The sequence below is a fragment of the Heterocephalus glaber genome, unplaced genomic scaffold (genome assembly GCF_053883595.1).
Source record: "Heterocephalus glaber isolate CG9 unplaced genomic scaffold, H.glaber_assembly_v1.0 deba00000738, whole genome shotgun sequence".
Lineage (NCBI taxonomy): Eukaryota > Metazoa > Chordata > Mammalia > Rodentia > Bathyergidae > Heterocephalus > Heterocephalus glaber.
The window spans coordinates 8,085,219-8,106,256 of record NW_028258161.1 but is presented as its reverse complement, the minus strand read 5'-3'; the positions used below and the strand labels follow the sequence as shown (position 1 = coordinate 8,106,256).

The 21,038-nt window shown below is 34.1% G+C and overlaps 1 long non-coding RNA gene and 1 pseudogene across 1 annotated transcript in view; one reads left to right on the top strand and one right to left on the bottom strand.

The window, feature by feature from the left end:
* The window catches only part of LOC101711614 (uncharacterized), a 145,419-nt gene that overhangs the window by 103,652 nt on the left and 20,729 nt on the right, over positions 1 to 21,038 (top strand). The gene's annotated exons all lie outside the window — the stretch shown is intronic.
* LOC147829136 (U2 spliceosomal RNA) lies at positions 14,727 to 14,866 on the bottom strand (annotated as a pseudogene).

Here is a 21,038-nt window from a genome sequence, read left to right as displayed (position 1 = left end):
GAACTTTCATTATTAAAAATAATATTACCATAAGTATGTTTTAGAAATATTCCTGCACACAGGGCTTTAATTCTGAGTGTTAGGAAGAACAGTAAGGCAGACACAGCTATATCCATGCAAGCAGATAGCAATTATGTAATACCACACTTTCTGTGGTAAAGCTATTTTATTATACCCGCATTGTAGATTTAGGTAGTAGTTTACAGTGTTTTCCATAATGGTTCAAAGATTTTATATACTTTATTAAGTTAAATATTTTGTTTTTCTTAAATATCCAGAGAATTACAATATGTATTGTTTCTGAAATGACATACCAATTGTTCCATTATTATCCAGTTTCAGCTCCTTTTATATATTATGCATTTATTCTTATTTAGATGTCTTGGGCAAAAACAGAATATTCAGTAAATACTATTCACTCTAGCATGCTATTTTACTTAGAAGTTAGCCATTCAAAATTCCTCCTCCATTTCCTTCAGTCTTTTCACAGTTTAGACTATGCATGCTTTCAGTCTTTGGAATTATTTGATTTGCATTATTAATTAAGTTAATTGCAGTTTCACCAAACTCAACTATTTTTTAAGTGGCACCCTTCAGTCTAATATGCTTGTGTTCAAATATCTGTTTTTTTAAAAATTAATTTTATTGGTATATTTTGGATATAGAATATAATGACATTCATCATTGGAAATTTGCACCTGTGCATAATCTCTTCTGGTTCTTATTTTTTTTCCCATAACCCAGCCTTCCCTTCAACCCCTCCCTCCCTCCCCATTTACAAAGACTTTGTTTCCATTTTTTCATTTTCTCATATAAATTCCATTCCCTTCTTTCCTTTCCCCAATCCCTCCCACTTCCCCTTCACCTTTTTCCCCTTTCTTCCTATTTCACATTGTCTATTACACCTTTTAGTCCTTATTTACACTTTCATTTTCTCAGACCAGAGAAACTATTTGGTATTTACACATGTGTGTCCTATTTATGCCACTTGAGAATATCGCCTCAATGTGCACCCATTTAGCTATAAATGTCTCTAATTTCTCATTTTTTATGGCTGATTAGTACTCCATTTTATAGAAAAACCACATTTTCTTTATCCAGTCTCCAGTTGATGGGCATTTGGGCTGTTTCCAAGTTTTAGCTATTACAAACTGTGCTGCTATGAACATGGGTGCACATATATCACTGTGGTATGATTCTTTTAATTCTTTGGGGAAGATCCCCAGCAGTGGAATAGAGGGGTCAAATGGGATTTCCAGTTCTAGTTCTTTGAGGTATCTCCATACTGATTTCCACAGTGGTTGCACTAGTCTACACTCCCACCAACAATAAAGAAGGGTTCCTTTCTCTCCACGACCCTGCCAGCATTTGTTATTGGTTGATTTCTTGATAGCAGTCATTCTTTCTGGAGTGAGGTGAAATCTCAGTGTTGTTTTCTTCTGAATCTCTCGAAAGGCCAAATAACGTTGAACATTTTTTCATATGTTTATTTTTTATTTCTACTTCTTTGTCTGAGAAATGTATGTTCACTTCAGATGCCCATTTTTGGATTGGATCTTTAAATTTGGGAGATCTGAATTCTTTAAATTCTTTATAGATTCTAGATAGTAGACCTATGTCTGAGGAACAGCAGGTGAAAAATTTTTCCCACATTGTGGGTTGTTTCTTCACACTATTGGTGGTTTCTCTTGCTATGTAGAAGCTTTTTAGTAAGAAGAGATCCCACTTGTTGACTGTTTGTGCTAGTTCACGGGCAACAGAGGTTTTGTTCATAAAATCTTTTCCTACACCAATGTCTTCAAGAGTTCTTCCTAAGGTCTCTTCCAGCTGGTTCAGCGTTTCTGTTTTAATATTTAGGTCTTTAATCCATTTCAATTTTAGTTTAGTGCATAGTGAGAGATATAGGTCTAGTTTTAATCCTTGGAAAGTTGAAACCCAATTTTTCCAGCACCATTTATTAAAGAGGCTATCTTTCCTCCAGTGAGGGTGGTTGGTTTCTTTGTCGAAGATGAGGTGGCTCAGTGTGTCTGGAGTTGCTTCTGCATCTTTTAATCTGGTCCACTGGTCTTCCAGTCTGTTTCTTTGCCAGTACCATGCTGTTTTTATCACAGTAGCTTTGTAGTATAGTTTTAAGTTGGGGATTGTGATATCCCCTGCCATGTCTCTGTTGCCTAGAATTGCTTTTGCTATTCTAGGTCTCTTCTTGTTCCAAATGAATTTTTGGATTGTTTTCTCAAGGTCTGTGAAGTATGCTGCTTGAATTTCAATTGGGATTGCATTGAATTTATATAGCACTTTTGGAAGTATGGCTATTTTCCTTATGTTGATTCTTCCTACCAAGGAGAAGGGATGTCTTTCCTTTTTCTGATATCACCTTCAGTCTCTCTTTTCAGAGTGCTATAGTTTTCATAGAAGAGGTCTTTGATTTTCTTTTGTTAGGTTGATTCTGAGGTATTGCAGTTTTCTGGATGCTATTGTAGTAGAAATTGTTTGCCCCACTTCTCTCTCAGTGAGTCTGTTGCTCATGTAGAGGAAAGCTATTGATTTTTGTGTGTTGACCTTGAATCCAGCTACTTTGCTGAATTTTGTTATTAACTCTAGAAGACTTTTGGTGGAATTCTTGGGGTCTTCTATATAGAGTATCATGTCATCTGCAAATAATGACAATTTGACTTCTTCATTTCCTATCTTTATTCCTCTTATTTCTTTCTCTTGTCTAATTGCTGTGGCTAATGTTTCCAAGACTATGTCGAACAGGAGTGGTGATAGTGGACATTCTTCTCTTGTTCCTGATTTTAGTGTGAAGGATTTCAGTATTTGAACATTTATATGATATTGGCTGTTGGTTTTTCGTAGATATTGAATTTTATCAGATTTTGGGTAGAGATGGTCTATTCCAATTTTATGTAGGGTTTTTATCATAAATACATGTTGGATTTTGTCAAATGCTTTTTCTGCATCTATTGAGATAATCATATGATTTTTGACCTTGCCTGTATTGATATAGTGCATTACATTGATTGATTTGCATATGTTGAACCATCCCTGCATCCCTGGGATGAATCCCACTTGGTCAGGGTATATGATCTTCTTGATGATCTTCTGCATTCTATTTGCCAGTATCTCATTAAGGATTTTTGCATCTATGTTCATTAGTGAGACTGGCCTATAGTTCTCTTCTTTGTTTGGGTCTTTCTCTGCTTTGGGGATCAAGGTAATGCCTGCTTCTAGGAATGAATTTGGGAGTGCTTCCTTTTCAATTTCATTGAAGAATTTAAACAGTAGTGGGAATAGTTCCTCTCTAAATGTCTTGTAGAATTCAACAGGGAAGCTGTCAGGACCCAGGCTTTTCTTAGTTGGTATATTTTTAATTATGTTTTCAATTTCATTGATTAATATTGGATTGTTTAGAATTTTTCGGTCTTCTTCGTTCAACTTTGGTAATTCACATGTATCTAGGAATCTGTCCATTTCTTCTGTGTTTTCCATCTTATTGGCATATAGGTTCTCAAAGTAGGTAATGATGATCCCCTGGATTTCGGCTGGTTCCATTATAATTTTATCCTTTTCATTCCTAATTACATGGATTTGGATCTTCCTTTTTCTGATAAGGTTGGCTAAGGGTTTGTCAATTTTGTTTATTCTTTTGAAGAACCAACTCTTGGCTCCCTTGTTTTTTGTATAGTTCTCTTAGATTCCATTGCATTGATTTCTGCTCTGATCTTTATAATTTCCTTCCTTGTATGAGCTTTGTTTTTGTCCTGCTCTTCTTTTTCTGGAAGCTTGAGGTTCAGCATCAGGTTGTTTAATTGGGCTCGCTCTGTTTTGAGAGAGCCTGTTTTGTCCTGCTATGAATTTCCCTCGTAAGACTGCTTTCATTGTGTCCCATAGATTCTGATACGTTGTATTGTCATTGTCACTTAATTACAGGAACTGTCTGATTTCTTCTTTAATTTCCTCTGTGACCCATTGGTTATTCAGAAGTGTGTTGTTCAATTTCCATGTGTTTATGAAAGTTTTCCGGTTTCTTTTGCTATTGATCTCCAATTTCATTGCACTATGGCTTGATAATATACAGGGGATAACTTCAGTTCCTTTGGACTTACCTAAATATGTTCTGTGAGCAAGTATGTGGTCTGCTTTGGAGAACAACCCATGCGCAGCTGAAAAGAATGTGTATTCTGATTTTGTTGGGTGGCACACTCTGTAAACATCTGTTCAGTTCATTTATTCAAGAGTTTGATTTAGTTCTAGTATTTAGTTGCTTATTTTTTGTCTAGTTGATCTATGTATTTGTGACAGTGGGGTACTGCGGTCCCTCACTAGTATTGTATTAGTGCTTATTTGATTTTTCATGTCTGTTAGTATTTGTTTTATATAGTTGGGTGCACTAGTGTTTGGTGCATAGATATTTATGATTGTCATCTCTTCCTCTTGGATTGTTCCCTTTACAAGAATGTAGTCCCCTTCTTTGTCTCTTTTGATCAGTGTTGGTTTGAAATCCACTTGATCTGCAAAGAGGATAAGTACTCCTGCTTTTTTTTCGATTCCTGTTACATGGAGTATTGTTTTCCACCCTTTAACTTTCAGTCTATGAGTTTTTATTTTTAAATTAAGTGTGCTTCTTGTTTGCAGCATATTACTGGACTTGCTTCTTGACCCATTCTTCCAGTCTATTTCTTTTGATTGGTGAATTGAGACCATTAACATTGATGGTTATAACTGATACCTATTGACTTATCATTGCCATGAGTTTTTCTTTTTGTTGGATTCTCCCCCTTTGCATTTAGTTACTTGTCGTGCCACATGGATTCATTCTGCTGGGCTTCTTCAGGTTGTCATCCTTTTTTTCTTTACCTAGGATATTGTTTAAATTTTTTGGTGTTCTGGTTTAGTATTCCTTAAGTTCCTAAGGTGCTCTTTGTCATGAAAGTAGCTTATTTCTCCATCAGTTTTGAAAGATAATTTTTCAGGGTACATCAGTCTTTGTTTGTGGCTGTTTTCCTTTAAGTCTTGATATATATCACTCCAAGCTCTTCTTGCCTTGAGGTTTTGCATTGAGAAGTCTACTGTGATTCTGATGAGCTTCTCTTTGTATGTGATTTGTTTGTTTTCTCTAACTGCTTGTAGAATTTTGTTCTTCTGTTAGGTTTCTGGAATCTTAATTATTATATGCCTATGTGTAGATTTTTTTGATCAAGGCTAGTTGGAGTTCTATATGCCTCACTTATCTGTATGTCAAGTTCTTTCCCCCTGCTTGGGAAATATTCTGCTATCACTTCTGTGAACAGGTTTTTTTTCATGTCATCTGCATACTCACCTGTTTCTTCACTGACTCTGATCAGACTTATATTATTCTTCTTTGCATCAGTCTAGCAGCTGCTGGATTGATTTTTCATGGTCCCTTACTATTTTAAAGAAATTTTTCTTTTCCTGGTCACTAATTGCAATCTTATCTTCTATATCTGAAATTTTGTCCTCACATTGGCTCATTCTGCTAGGTAAACTTTCAGTGGAGTTTTTAATCTCCTGCAAATATGTTTGCATCTCTTTTATGGATTCCATTAGTTTCCTATGGTGGGTTTCCATCATGCTTCTCAGAACCTCTATTTTTTTTTTAATCTGTGTCCTCTCTAGATTTATTAATCATGTCTTGCACTGTGGGCACAATCTCTGCTGTTATCTGAGAAATTATTTCTGATTTCATCTTTTCCAGATCCTCTTTTGTTGCCAGTATCAGAGAGTCCAGGTTGTTGAGTATCAGATTGTTCCATCTTGTTTCCCTTTGGGGTTGCTTCAGATGATCTGGGAGTCTGGTTTTGAGATTTGTTTATTTGTCTTCTCATTTCAACGTGGGGTGCGGGATGTGTGCTGCTGGCACCCGGGTGGCTCACCTCCTCCGCACTGGGGCAGATCTGCTCCTTGTCATTGGGGGCAAAGGTACGGTGGCCTGGAAGGCTCCTCCTAGGTCTGTTTTTTTTTTTTTTTTTAACATTTCAGAGTCTAATTCCATTAAGTTTAAAGAAGTTTTTGTTAATTTCATTACAGAATACTTTGTCTGTAAGTTTTAGAGTGAAAATTGTTTAAATTTTAAAGAGAAGGAAAATAAAGTTAAAGTCAAGCCTTGATAAATTAAATAAAAAATTTTAATGATAGTAACATCATCCCAAAATTTTGAAGAGCTCTTCAGAAAGTATAGGAGAAGTTATGGCCGAAAGTTACTACATCAGAAATTGCAACTTTTAAATTGGAGTCTTGGAATTTAAAATCCCCACTGTGTCAAGCATTTTTCAAGTGGAAGAAGTGCACCCAGGCTGGGGATTTAGCTCAGTGTTTTCACCTCCTGCCTCATAAATCCAAGGTCCTGAGTTTGATCCTCAGTATCAAAAAAAAAAAAAAAAAAAAAAAAAAGATTCTTCCCACATAGGGCATTTTCATGCATTTTGGCATATAATAGAGGACAATTAATATTCTTTTCAGACATTACAAATACAATTTGAATTAGTGGTTTTTATTGCATTTTTTGCCTTTTGACTCTATTTGCCAACCTCACAGAGAATAATGAACCTTTTACATGAAATGTAGGGTTTCTCCTTTCTCTGTCTTCACACTATATCTTTAGCCACCAGTTTATCCTCATACCCCGCTGCCCTCACCTGGCGGTGACTGACTTCACACTCCAAAGCTTTGCTTATTTGCTTGTGGGCTGCACACCCTGTTTCTGGGCCCCTGCTTTTTCTCTTCTCAGACCAGTGGGAAGGCTTTGCTGATGAGCGTCGGCCCAGTGGTTCCATGAGGGACCAGTCCCTGAGAATTTTCTTCTCATCATCACAGTACCAGGATTCTGAAGAACTTCCTGATTCATAGATGAAATAAATAAGCACTGTGTGTGTGTGTGTATGTGTGTGGCTGATACACGACTTGGCCTCACCTTTCTTTCAGGATAATTTCATTTCAGATCATTTCATTTCATTTCCTTGATGCTCTTTCCATGGTTTAATTTGAGTTATTGGACAAGCTTGATTTAGGAGGTCGGCATTGGTGTGTTACCCTTTCCACAGAATCTAGTCCTGTAAGAAGCTAGGGGAGTAGAGAATATATGTAATAAACCTTTAGTGATTCCACTGTGGCTACCACTCCAAGAATCTTCTGGAATATGGAAATAGTTACAGATTGAGGGAGGAGAAGTTTACTAATTAATTATAAATGGATTTTCTTTTCTCTATGCCTGTTCATCAGAATGATTTTCTTAAGGAAAATTAAAAAAAAAAAAAGCTTTTGCATTCATCCTCTGTTGGAACCTAACAATGTTTCCTAAGGCCTTTTGGGGAAAATCCAGACTCCTTTACATGTATACTTGACCAAATATGGCTTAGCTCTCAACTTCCATATGGAGGTTTAAGACATGAGAAAGTTAAGAAAAAAGAAAAGATCAACGAATAGATCACTTACTTTCATCAAATCAAATTGAGATTCTATTGTGTCTGAAGGAAAGGGATGTTACTGGGTTGGTGGGTTTGCTCTACATTTGCTTTATGTTTTTTGTATACCTGGGGTGGCCTCAGATAAGAGCAGAAAGGGAAACAGAAATGCAAAGGTATAGTGGATTAGGCACAAGTCAGGAATCTGACTTGTGTTGCAAGTTCAGCTTTCAAGCTGGTTTGTGGCTCTGCCTTCCACATACATCTTTAAAGGTGTCCCTTTTCCAAATATTTCCACATTTTAAGGTACTACTTTTAGCAGTGCCAATGAACAACCAAAGGAAGGTCTATTTGTCATTTCTCCAAAGATCTTAGATGCCCCTTTTTTACATCTTGAAGACTAACACATAATCTCCTCAATAACTGATGTACACAGAGTGCCTTTGCTTGAAATCCCACACATCCCTCCCTCTGGCTGTGGTGAACATGTCCCCCAGCTTCCCAAGGTCAGGGTCAGTCTGGTAGATAATAGCCAGGGGGTCCTACCTCCAGCCATCTTATGCTGGGTCACCGCAGAAGTTTAGCCCATGCAAATATTCTCAGCACGTCTAATTTCAATTTATAATTTTCCCTGATGTCTAATTTGTTTAGGCAGGCTAGACAAAGCTGTATACACCATAAGATGATGCTTACAGAAATGAACAGTAGAAAAGTTAAAATAATTATCTTTTGCAAGGCAGTGCAATGTGAGCAAAGAGCAATAGCATTGGAATACATGGATGTGTGTTCACTCCATGCTATGAAAGTTGGCTGTGTGATCTTGGACAGGTTATCTTTTCTTCCTCCCAGGAGTTTTGTTTCTCATGTGTGATACTGAAGATTGAACTAGGTTTAAATATTTTACAAAATTGTAAAATAAGCAATATAAATTGTTCTGTACATGGCCCATAAGTGGACCTAAATAAATTGAGGGCATCACTATTAGTATAAAGTACTATAATTTATTTTTTCCATCATCATTGTAAAAAATTTAGTGGCATGATCCTATTAATGATCTAGAGAGCTTTTGACAAATTTGTGTAATGACAAGGAAATTTCCTATTTGCTCTGGATTTCATTGGAGAAAGTTGTTATCACTTAGTCTTTATTCTTTGAAGACTCTTGGAAAAGCGATATTTTAATAGTTGCATCAATAAAAGAAGAAACAATGCATTGTAACAATATGTGTGGTTCCCCACAGATTTACTGAAATTTGAAAGAGGCTTAGAGGTAGAATTTGTAGAAATCATATATATTTAAGAGAATTTTAGGTATGAAAAGTGATTACTTTGCATTTATGTATTTATACAGAGAAAATTATTGTTATTAGCAGCAAATTAGGATTTTATTAGTTACAAACACTGATCTGATGTTGCCATATGGGATTGGTTCTATAAATGCAATTTATATAAAATTCCACTGATCTGTTTAGCAGAATGATGAGTGGTGGCTATCATCAACTATTGAAATGTCACTTTTCCAAGAGCCCCAAGTTTTTTCTTTGAGATTATATAATGTATTCATATTTATTGTATTAACTTGATTTTTCTTTATTTTCTATTATTCTCTGGAATTTGTGCTAATTCTTTTTCTCACTAAACACCAACTTTTAAAATTTAAAATAAAAGATGGAAGTAGAATTGAAAGAACATGAGAAGGAAAAGGTTTGAAGTTTCAATATCAGGCACTGTTAAGGGTATGGCTTAGGAAAGTTACATGAATAAATTTCTTTTTTTCATAAGCAAACAAATTAGTTGAAAATATATGGATTTCTTTGAATGTTTTTTATATTAATTCTTGGAGTTGTTTCATGATTTTATATTTTAAACAAATTTGAAAATACTGTGTACTGTAAACCCACTTAGAGATTTATAACCTCTTTTATCTATATTAAAGTTTCTTAGAAGATGGTTGTCAAAGAGCTGTATGTAGTTCAATACCTCATACCACTCTGGGCCATGATGTGGTTAGAGGAATATTATCTACAAATGAAGTGTTAAAAAGCTTTTTTCAACTCGCAGTTTTCTATTTATAGAAACATTGTGAAGACAGCACCTAGTTCACTGTTTCTTCTGTTATTGGTACTGTTCCATTTGCTACAACTGCCAGTATCACTACACTATTATTAACTAAGTCCATATAGCATTCAAACTTTCTCAGTTTGTATCTAACATCCTTTTCTTATTCCAGGATCCTACCCCAGACCCCAGGCTGCATAATCTCCACTTCTTCTTAGTCTCCTCTTGACGGTGGAGGGTTCTTAGACTTTCCTAGTTTTTGATGATCTTGAGACTTTTGAGGAAAATAGATCAGGAATTTTATAAAATGGCATTCTATTCAGATGTGTTGGGTTTGTTTTCATCATGATTAAATTTAGGTTTGGGTTTGGGGAGGGAGAATACATAGATGAAGTTTCCTTCTCAAGTCATTCCATCAAGGGCACATACTTACCAACATTGCTCACCTGGGTCACTCTGAGAAGACCATGTTTATGATGTTTCTCCACCATAAAGCAGTTATGCTTGTTTTTTTAAAAAAATACTGTGTCCTTTGGAAGGAAGTTGACATGCCCAGCTAACACTTAGAGAAGGCAAACTTTCCTTCCAAGAATCTATATAAAAATTTGGAAGTCTTCTACATGACATATTAGTCCCTTTTTGCTTCCTTTTCATCTAATTATTTGTTTATTCACAAATATGTTTATATTAATATTAACTCACTCTTTTATACCTTGAGAGTCCTATACTACTAATTCATTTATTTTGTGGTTTATATTGGCCCAGTCATGGCAATTGGGAGCATTTCCATTGTGGGTTTTTTTTTCTTACTTTCTGGAACAACAGTTACTCTGGACTAATCTTGAGTATTTCCTGATGTATTTATATTTTTAGAATCAATTAGTCCTCCAAGAAGCCTTGGTTCTTTTGATTGTAGTATTAGAAACCAAGATTGGATGTTGACTATGGTCATGTTGACCATATTGGAATATCATTGGCTGTGGCCCTTCTCTGCTTAGAGAACAGGAAATAGATGTGTGTATATACTAAGCTCTGTACACACATAAACATATAAATACTTGGATGCATAACTATTCGTATTTATTGTTAGTGACTTCACACTGCTGTGTCTAATTAATTCTGTAGCTACATAGATTATTCAGGGTTCATCTTCTTACTTATGTGGAACCTTCTACTCCAAAAGTGAGAAACTAGCTCCAATCATCCACTTACTTAGTGGTTCAGGCCAGATACGCTTTCGTTATACATCAGTATCAACATTGCTCTATCATCCCCTTGGAAACAACTTTGCTAGTTAGAGAGCATAGCTTGTTAGAAGAACCTTTTTGCTTTCATTGCTCCCATTTTTATTTATTTTCAAATGTATTTAGGTTAGTGCACTCTTTTTTCAACATCCCCTTCAGTGAGATTGGTTCCTACGTTTGTCTTACAGCTAAATTATCGCATTTTGTATTCCAACGGGAATCACCTACATTTTTGTTATGTTTTGAATTTGTATACATTAAGTTTCACTCTTTGTCCTGCAGAGTTCTTTGGTTTTAAGTCAATGGATAGTTTCTACAATAAGAGTATCATACAGAACATTTTCAACAACCTAAGCAACCCCATTGCTTCACTCATTATACTCCCACCCTGAATCCCTTGATTTTGAGAGTGAACAGTATTCTCTTTTGTGGATGTACCAGTTTTTAATCTACTTATCTATGGTAAGCCATCTTGTTTGTTTCCAGTTTTTGGAAATTATGGATAAAGTTGTTACATATATTCAATTGCAGATTTTGCTAAATAAGTTACAAAGTAAAAGAGTTTTAAAAAACTCTTAAAAATAGAAAATCTTAAAGAATAAGGATAAAAATACTTTTGTACTGTAATTTTATTTTAAACTAAGTGTGACTACAAGAGTCAAATGTTGAAAATTTTAAAGTTTGTAAAGTAAAAAGTTGCAATAAGTATTCCATGCTGATGCTCTTGTAAACATGGTGAATGTTTCTGAAACCTGCTTTACTTTCTGGAATAAGCAAGTCATGCAGGAACCCTATAAAATGATGTGGCTCAAGAAGGAAAAGGATTTGTTGAGCTCAACTGCAGATCTAAGAGAAATATTGCTAATAAGTGATGCCATTTGGACTGGAAGAAGGGAAGAGGAGAGAGGGCCAAGTGATCTAGTTCTAAGCTTCCTCTTTTGTTTTATCTTGAAGACCATAAAATCCTAAGGTTATGCTTGCTTCAGTAGTTTCAATAAGCTACAGTTAATTTATTATTGAATAAAATTAAAAAATAAATTTGGTGTATGTAAGCACACAGTCTATATAAAGCCTAGTGCACAGCAGTCCCATCCTGGGGCTTGCCATTCACTCACTGAGTCCCCAGAACCACTTTGTACCCATTCAATCCATTGCAAATGCCATTCACAAGGGCCCTACACAGCGACATCATACTTTTTTAATGCTATCTTTTCTACACCTTTTCTATGTTTAGATACACAAATACTTATCACGGTGTTATGGTCTCCTACAGTATTCAGTGTAGCAAAATACTATACAAGTTTTTAGCCTAGGAGCAATAGGCTATACCATACAGCCTAGATGTGTAGTAGGATAGAGTATAGCTCTGGGTAAGAATACTCCATGATGTTTTCACAATGATAAAATTGCCTAGCCAGCACAGCTCTGAGAACATATTCCCACCAATGAGCAATATACTACTAATTCCTCCCTCTCATTTCAACTCTCCACATTCTATAATTACTCAGTATTTTGCTTATTTCTTTAAACACTACTCCTTTAGATAAGTAAAAATAAGAAAACTTTAAAAAACTTTCATTTATTCTTCTCTTTCATTTACTACATTTTTATTGTACATATGAGTTTTGAACCTGTATAAATTTCCCTCTTTGAAGAAAATCTTTTAATATTTCTTACAACACACATCTCCTGACAATGTGTCCTTTAATTTTGTTTTTTGAGAAAATTCTTATTTATTTTTCATTTTTCAAGAATAATTTTAATGGTTATACTTTAATTCTGAGTTTATTTTTTTCTTTCCCTAGAGTAATAGTGTTGGGCATTTTTTTTGGATTCTTACTTTTCACAGTTCTTTGGTAACATATCCATTCAAATCTTTTCAAACATATCTTTGGCAAATATTTTCTCCATCTCTGACTCACTTTCATAGTCTCTTAACAGTGTCTTTCTCAGACCCAAAGTTTTAATTTTAACCATGAAATTCAGCCTACTTTTTAATGAATTGCTCCTTTGGTGTAGTATCAAGAAAAGGTATCAATATATCCAAAGTCTTTTATATCTTCTCTTAGGTTCTGTTCTCGGAATTTAAGGTTTTAATGTTTTAGATGTAAGTGCATGATCATTTCAAGTTAACTTTTGGAAAAGATGTAAAGCCTCTGTTTAGATTCATTTTCCCCTTTGCATGTGGTTTCCCAGGTGTTGTTGAAAAAAATATCTTTCCTACATTGACTTTCCTTTTCTTCTTTCTCATATGTAAGTTGACTATATCAACGTGGGTCTATTTTTGGGGCTCTCTATTATATTCCATTGATTCAGTTGTCTAATTTTCTGCAGTGCTGTACACTATCTTGATTACTGTTGCTCTATACTTAGTTTTGATGCCATGTAGTATCAATCCTCTGACAATACAGAGTTGACTATTTGGGGTCTATTGTTTCTCTGTATAAACTTCATATAATTAGTGTATTGACATTTACAAAATAACTGGGTGGCATTCAAATTGAAATTGTATCGAATCCTTTGATCACAATTTGAAAAAATGAACTTTTCGCCATAGTGAGTTTTCCTACCTATGAAAATGGACTTTTCCCATTTATTTACTTCATTGATTCTTTCCATTGGTTTTATAGTTTTTTTTCATATAATTGTTAGAAATACTTTGTAGACTTATACCTTTACATACTTTTTGAGGAGTTAACATAAATAACATTGTGCTTTTAATTTCAGATTACAATTGGTAATATATGAGAAAGCATTTGACTTTTATACATTAACCTTTTATTTTTGCAACATTGCCATAACCACTTGTTAGTTCTGAGGACTTATTTGCAGAATTTTTGGCATTTTCTATAAAGACATCTGGGAGCAAAAACCATTTTTCTCTTTCTCACTTGTACACTATTTACTTCATTTCCCTATCTTATTTATATTATCCAAGGTAAGGTTTTGGATTGGATCGGTGATAGGAGTCATCTTTTCCAGTTTTCTGATCTTTGCAGGAAAGCATCTAAATATGATAGTAGCTATAGATTTTTAAAAGAGATTTCTTTAACAAGTTGAGGAGTTCTGCTTTATTCCTAATGTTGAAAGTTTTTAATCATAAATGAGTACTAAATTTTGTCAAATGGTATAGTGCTTCTTCAAATGTTGATATGATCATGTGTTTTTCTTCTTTACCCACTCATAAGGACAGTTCCATCTTTGAATGCTGAAGCTAACTCAACTCAGTGGGAAAGAGAGGCACACAAACTAAGCAATGACTTCCCTTCCTTTCCTTCCTTTTATAAGCTTAGGCTTTAGTGTGTTCTTATTCTGGTTCCTTGATAGGTAAAGTTAGTTGAGATATTTTTCCTTCATTGTCAGCAGTGATCTCTATAAATGTTCCTTTTAAAAGTGCTTTCATTTCTCCTTTTTCAAATTATCAATTATTCATTTTCATCATTTTAATTCTTATTTACACTTTCAGTTTCTCACACTAGAGAAAATATTTGGTATTTACACATGTGTGTCCTATTTATTTCACTTAAGAGTATGGCCTCAATATGCATCCATTTAGCTATAAATACCAATAAAAGAATTTTTTTAAAAAGTGCTTTCAGAGTGTGTCATACATTCTGAATGTGTTTTTTTAATTTTTATTTGTCTCAAGAATTTTTAAAGTTCTTTTTTGTTTTCTTGGATTCATTAGTATTTCAGAAATGTGATGAAATCTGAAAAGATAAAAATTTCTAAAGTCTAAAATCCCTAAAATGTAAAAACCTGAAAGATCACAATGTAGAAAATATAATTTTGGAAAAAATAATATGAATTACTTAAAGGACATTTGTGTTGCTAATTGATTGTCTACTAGATTTACTTGAGAGACACATAGGAGATTAGTAAAGAGCACTTCTGGACGAGTCATAGGGGTGTGACCCTACCTCTTCCTCTCTAGCTCTTCCCCAGCGATGTGTTTCCTGGATGGCATGAGTTGAGGAATCTCGTTACAGAGGACGTCATGGTAAATGAAACAACTCAGACACAGAAGGAGAAATATACTGCCCTAACTCACTGATCTATGAAATCTAAAAAGATAAGACTTACAGAATCAGAATAGAAGGGATTTTTACTACACTTGATCTTAGCCAAAAGGCCGAGAAGCAATGAGAAGGGATTTTACTAGGGATGGATAGAGGAAATGGAAGATGTTGGTCAAAGAATATAAACTTTTAATTATAAAGTCAATAATCTCTGGAGTTCTATTGTACAGCTCAATGGCATAGCTAATAATAATTGTATACTTGAAATTTACTAAGAGTTAGTCTTAGTTATTCTATAACCCCACACATGCAAAAAGTGTTTGAGTTGATTAATGTGCTAATTGATTATGTAACTATTTCACTGTGTATGCATATATCAAAACATTGTGTTGTACACCTTGAAGAAATCTAATTTTTGTCAGTTGTACTTCAGTAGAGCTGGCAATAAAAATAAAAAAAAACATGTTTGACACAGCATCAATTATTCACTTTGAGGGGAATGTTTCCTTATCGTGATTAGATATTCTTCCATGTTTATTTTAGAATATTGTATCATCTGTTTATTAGATAGTAAACTGGCATGATTTGATTCTCAAAACCTATACTTCTGTCTTTATCAAATAACTCTGATAACACTTTTGGTTTTTACCCACCCAAAATTATATCCCACATACAGAAAAAAGTAAATATATTGTGATTTGTTGTAGGATAAAAGAAATAGCCTTTAGATTTCCTGAAGGACATTTAGAAAAATCATAAATGTGTTTACCCCATAGAATGAGTGATGTAAAAGAAATTTGACTTGTCTCTATATGTCTGCATTATCTCCACATATCTGTGTAAGCTACATTAGCAGAGCTCTGCAGAACTCAGACTTCCTGGTTACTTTTATATAGAGAAAGCATTACTAATATGAATACTTAGGGAATGTATACATGACCTAATTTATCAGGAATTGTAATCAGAAACTGAAAATTTTCATGCCACCAGGTAGAACATTGATCCAGTCTTTATAAAATAATTACTGTACCCTAATGCAGAATTTTATTCTCCTTCATTCTAATATTATTGGTTATTATAATAAATCAAACACAGTTATTTTGTTCTTCTTGCTACATGCGTTTTGCTTTCTTTTTAGACTCACATGAGTGTTCTGTTATAAAGTACTGATCACACCAATCACTTGTTTTTTTGCTGTGCTGGGTACTGAACCCAAGGTCTTGTGCATGCTAGGCAAACATTCTACCAATGAGCTACACAACAGACCTGCTAATTACTTTTAAATCTTATTGTTTCAAGTTTTTTAAATTCAGAGGCCGATGATATTATTAAATTGTAAGGCTAAATCATAATCCAGTAAAACAACTATTAATAACAGACTTGAAAGAATAAGTTTTTGGTATAGCAATCTTGTTTAAATGTTCTATTTTCAGATATGTGTGTATATATATATATATATATTTTAGATATATGAGTTCTTTCCTTCTTATTTTTAATCTGCAATTCTCAATTTAGGGGACTATGCTTTTGTAACTGAAATACATCATCCAAGTGGTAACTTATTTGCATTGTTCTTGGAGAACTCAGGACAATGTACTTATTTTCTGAGTTTCCTTACTTTGTGTTGCAACATATATTTTTATGGTTTCATTAAGAATCTGTCTTTTCTTTCTAGGATTTAATTGAATATCTAATACTATACATCTCTTCTATTTGGGATGAAAAATTCCATCATTAAGAAAAAAATTTTATTTCAAAAGTTGAGGTTGAGTCAGTATCTACCAGGTCTTCCTAGAAAACAGCTAATATTCACCCTATGTTTTGGGATCACAACTAATTAGGACATTCTTTCAGAAGTCATGAATCTTAGCACATTTGCGAAGCAGAAAGAGGGGACTTCGCTACATGTTTAACTTCTTTTTCTGCAGCTATATAAATAATTAGGATTAAATTTTCTGTTTTGATCAAGAATATCATTTGGAAATCCTTGAGAATCAAAATTACAAAATGGGTTAGGGGACTTCATTGTGAATTAGTATTAACCATAGCAATTTTGTAATAGGGGACTGGCAAGAAACATAAAACACATATTTTCAATATGATATAGCATTACTACGAGGTATCCTCTAACAGGCCAACCTAAGGGTCACTCAGTTCTATTTTGACTTGGCTGGGTGGTACTTGATTCAATCCTAGATTCTGCCTGCAACTGCATGTGAACCTGCAGGTTCCTCTTTAGTAGAAAGAGACAGTTCTTTAAATTATGGTTCTATTGCCCTGAGGGACATTAATTAGTTTTTGTTAACAACTGATAGAAGTTTATAGAGCAACAGAAAAGTTGCCATTGGCTACACCTAGCACCTACATTATTATAAGAGTACATATTTCCTTTTTTTCTAATAACATTTAAAATTATAATCAAGAACTACAAATACAAAGCAATTTGGAAGGGATTTTTCTGCTTTTTCACTGTTTTTTTGTTTTTATTTTAAATTGTCGTAAAAATACATAACATAAAACTTGCCACTTAAAAGGCTACAGTGAAAGGGCATTAAATGCACTCATAATATCACACATAATATTGCACAATGATCAAAACATTTCATCTTCTCACACTATTTATCCTTTTCCCCTAAAAGGATAATTTCCCACCCCACCTAGGTCCTTGGTAATCTCTCTTCTTCTTCCCATCTCTATAATTATGTCTTCTAAGCACTGTTTTTCATATAATGTTTATCTTTTAAAAATGTACCTGGCTTCTTTCCTAAAACCTTGTTTTCAGGGTTTATCCATTGTTTTAGTTAGCTTTCCTGTCACCGAGACACAATACCCAACACCAGCAACCTAAAGGAGGAGAGTTTAATTGGGCTCACTGTTCAGTGGATTCAGTCCAGGTCTGCTCCCTCCAGGGCAGAAATATCATGGCAGAACCTCACGAAGCCAAGCGTCTCAGTTCATGGCAGCAGAAAGCAGAGGTGGGCACCAGTGCCAGAGAGGAAGCGTCCTAGTGCCATATATGGTACCCAAGGCCACACATCTATGACCCACCTAGACATACCCAGGAGCATGCCCCACTTCTCTGCTAGCCATTTCTTAATCCAGTGAAGTTGGCATATTAGGATTCATGGTCACATCCATGTTGTATCGTGTGTCTAAAATCTCATTCTTTTATAGAGCTGAATAAAGTCCCTTTGTATGTATGTAGCACATTTTTTAAAATCCGATTTTCAGTTAATGGATATTTTTCTTACGTCTTAATTTCAGTTATTGTGAACAATGCTATGATGAATGCTGGTGTTAAGTGTTTGTTTTATCAGCTTTCAATTCTTTTGGGCATATTTAGGCACAGAATAGCTGGGCTATGTAGCTACATTTTATTTAATCATTGAGAAATCATTGACCTGTTTTCCACAGCAGCTACATCATTTTTCATTTCCACTGAACAATGTACAAGGGTTCACATTTGGTCCAAATCCTCACCAACACTTGTTTTCTGGGTTTTGAATACATAATAATCATCCTAATGGCTTTTAAAGTAGTTTTGCATCATAGTTTTGATTTGCATTTTCAATGGATAGTGAGTGATATTGAACATCTTTTCATGTACTTGTTGGCCAAGTGTACATCTTCTTTAGAGAAATGTATTTTTGAGTGCTTTGTCCATTTTTAAAGATATGTTACAATTTTTTGTTGAGTTGTAGTTTCTGATATTCTAATTGTAAATCCTTTATTGCATAAATGATCTTTTCTCCCATTCTTTAGATTGTTTTTCAAAAATCTTGATAATATCTTTTTTATATAACCAAATTTTAATTTTGGTGAAGTAAAGTTTATCTATTTTTTTTGTTTTGTTTTGTTTCCTGTGCCTTTGGTGTCACATCCAAAAGACTGCTGCCAGACTCTGGGTAATGAAGATTTTCCTCTTTTTTTTATAAGAGTATAAAAATTTTAACATTTATTTTACATCTTTGATTATTTTGTGTCCGTTTTTGTATATTGTGGAAGATAAGTGTCCAATTTCCTTCTTTGGCAGGGGGTATTCTGTTTTCCCAGCATGATTTGTTGAAAGACACTAACAGTTTTGATTCTAATATAATTATCTTATTCTAACATACTGTTTTTGAAAAAAAAGCTATATATGTTTTTCTTCCATCCACTTGAAAAATACTTTCCCACTTCAGTGGCTTCTTCAGGAATAAATAGAATAAATTTTGATATGGGTTCACTTAATATTTGATGATAGTTTTATTATTAAGCTTTTGGAAAATTATATTGTGAATTTCACACTGTTATTTTCAGAATTTTCTAATTTATTCCATTCTTGCTGTAGAGAGAATTCATGGCAGTTATAACATTACAATGGAATGTTAAGGTCACACAACTACTATCAATTGGTTGGTTATGACAGTACAAGGTTGTTAAAAATAAGCTGCAGCAATAAATCCTTACTGACAGAGAATATATGCCCACTTTTCTTTACTCCACTCTGAAGGAACATAACAAAACCCATTTTTTTATTCTGAGATTTTCTAGAGGGACTTTACACTTGTCCTGTGATTGGAAACTTGGAGAACCTGAAGGAGGCGTGAAGCTGTATGGGTGCAATGTGATAGACCTGATTATGTCTTTGCGTTATGGGGTGGCGTTTGTAGTAGGGTTTCATGAAATGATTTAAAGCTTTCAGGTCATGAAAAGAGCTTAGAAACATTCTGTGAACAGTGCCTACAACAGTAGCTCAGCATTATCCAAGGGATTTTGATGTATTGTGTTGATTTCTAAGACATATTTGTATGAGCAGGGCAAATGCCAGGTAGTCTCACCTCTCAAGGCAAAGGCTTAACTTGGGCACCCATGCAATTCCCAGTTGCAGTAACTTGCTGTTGTCCCCCGTAATAGCCAGCATCACAACCAGTAGAGCAACATTTATTCCCTCAGGATGGATCAACAACTGAAGAAACAAAAGCCCAAACAAAAACAGGCCTAAGCATGAACCAATTTCTCCTATAAGAATTATTTCCCATGTAAGTGAGAGTATAATATTCAGAGGAAAAGAGATGTCCAAAGAATCGAACTACTAGCACAAGGGACACAGTAAGCATCATGCCAAGGGCAATAAAAGGGCTAGATGATGAAATCTATAGGTGGTGGATGATACTTTATGTATCAGTCATAAAAGCCAGACATGGTTAAGGGGACAGCTTCGATCTCTTTAGAAAAGTGAATCAATAGTGTATTATTGTTAATAACTTTGGAGATGATATCAGTGCTCTCTAAATGCTTAAAATATCATCAGACACTTGTTCACAAAAAATTATTAATTATTTTCTTTGTTATAGGGTTTTAAAATGAGAAAGCTCACTCCTTTAAATAAATGAACACACTCTTTATATTGGAAAAAAAACCAGATTATGTATTGATTTTCATTCCTTTCCTTTAATTCAAACTCTAGCTCCAAATGTGAAAAGGACATATGAGACTTGGGAGTAAATTAAGCAAAAATAAAAAAAAACATTGGCAACCGAACAGAAAGAATACCAATAACCTATTTATTTAAAGTAGAATATTATGTTTATGACTAACATAAAGGTTAAACTGCCTTTAATTGTATCATAGACCTTATGCACCCTAACAAAGAACACAATTTTGCTTACATTACTATAATCTTTAAATATTTAAATAGAATTAAGTATTTATTTCAACCAAAACTACACCCAAAGACCTGGGTGTCTTCACAGACAAAAGCTGAATTCATGTTTCCCTCACATACTTATGGTTACACATTTCCTAACTCTAAACTTAAATCTATTTTATAATAAAAGTAGTGGCTAACATTTTATTTTGCATGATTTTTGTCTTCATAGGCATTTTTAATTTTAGCCACATGTGACTACAGTTTTAAAAACATCAGACTTAGCCAAAATTAAGAAAAATTGAAAGATTTATTCTGAAATTCAGGCACGGAATGGTAACAGATAATGTAAGGAAAGTTTTGACTATATCAATCTTTATATGAACTGAAAATAAAACCACATTGGCATGCTCCAGATCTGTCCTAGTGATTAAAGAATGGTTTGTTTTAATTTAAAATTCAGTATAAGGAATTATTACAAGAAAACGCTAGATTTCAATATATCACTTTTCCCCTTCTTTTGTAGTTTTAATGGTCTAGTATGATATGTGTAAGATAAACAGGTGAAGAAATAAAAGTAAAAGCCTGTGAATGAAATCATTTTGTTCCAAACCCAAGAAAAAATAATAATCATCAGGGATTAGAATGAACATTGTATATAATTTCCT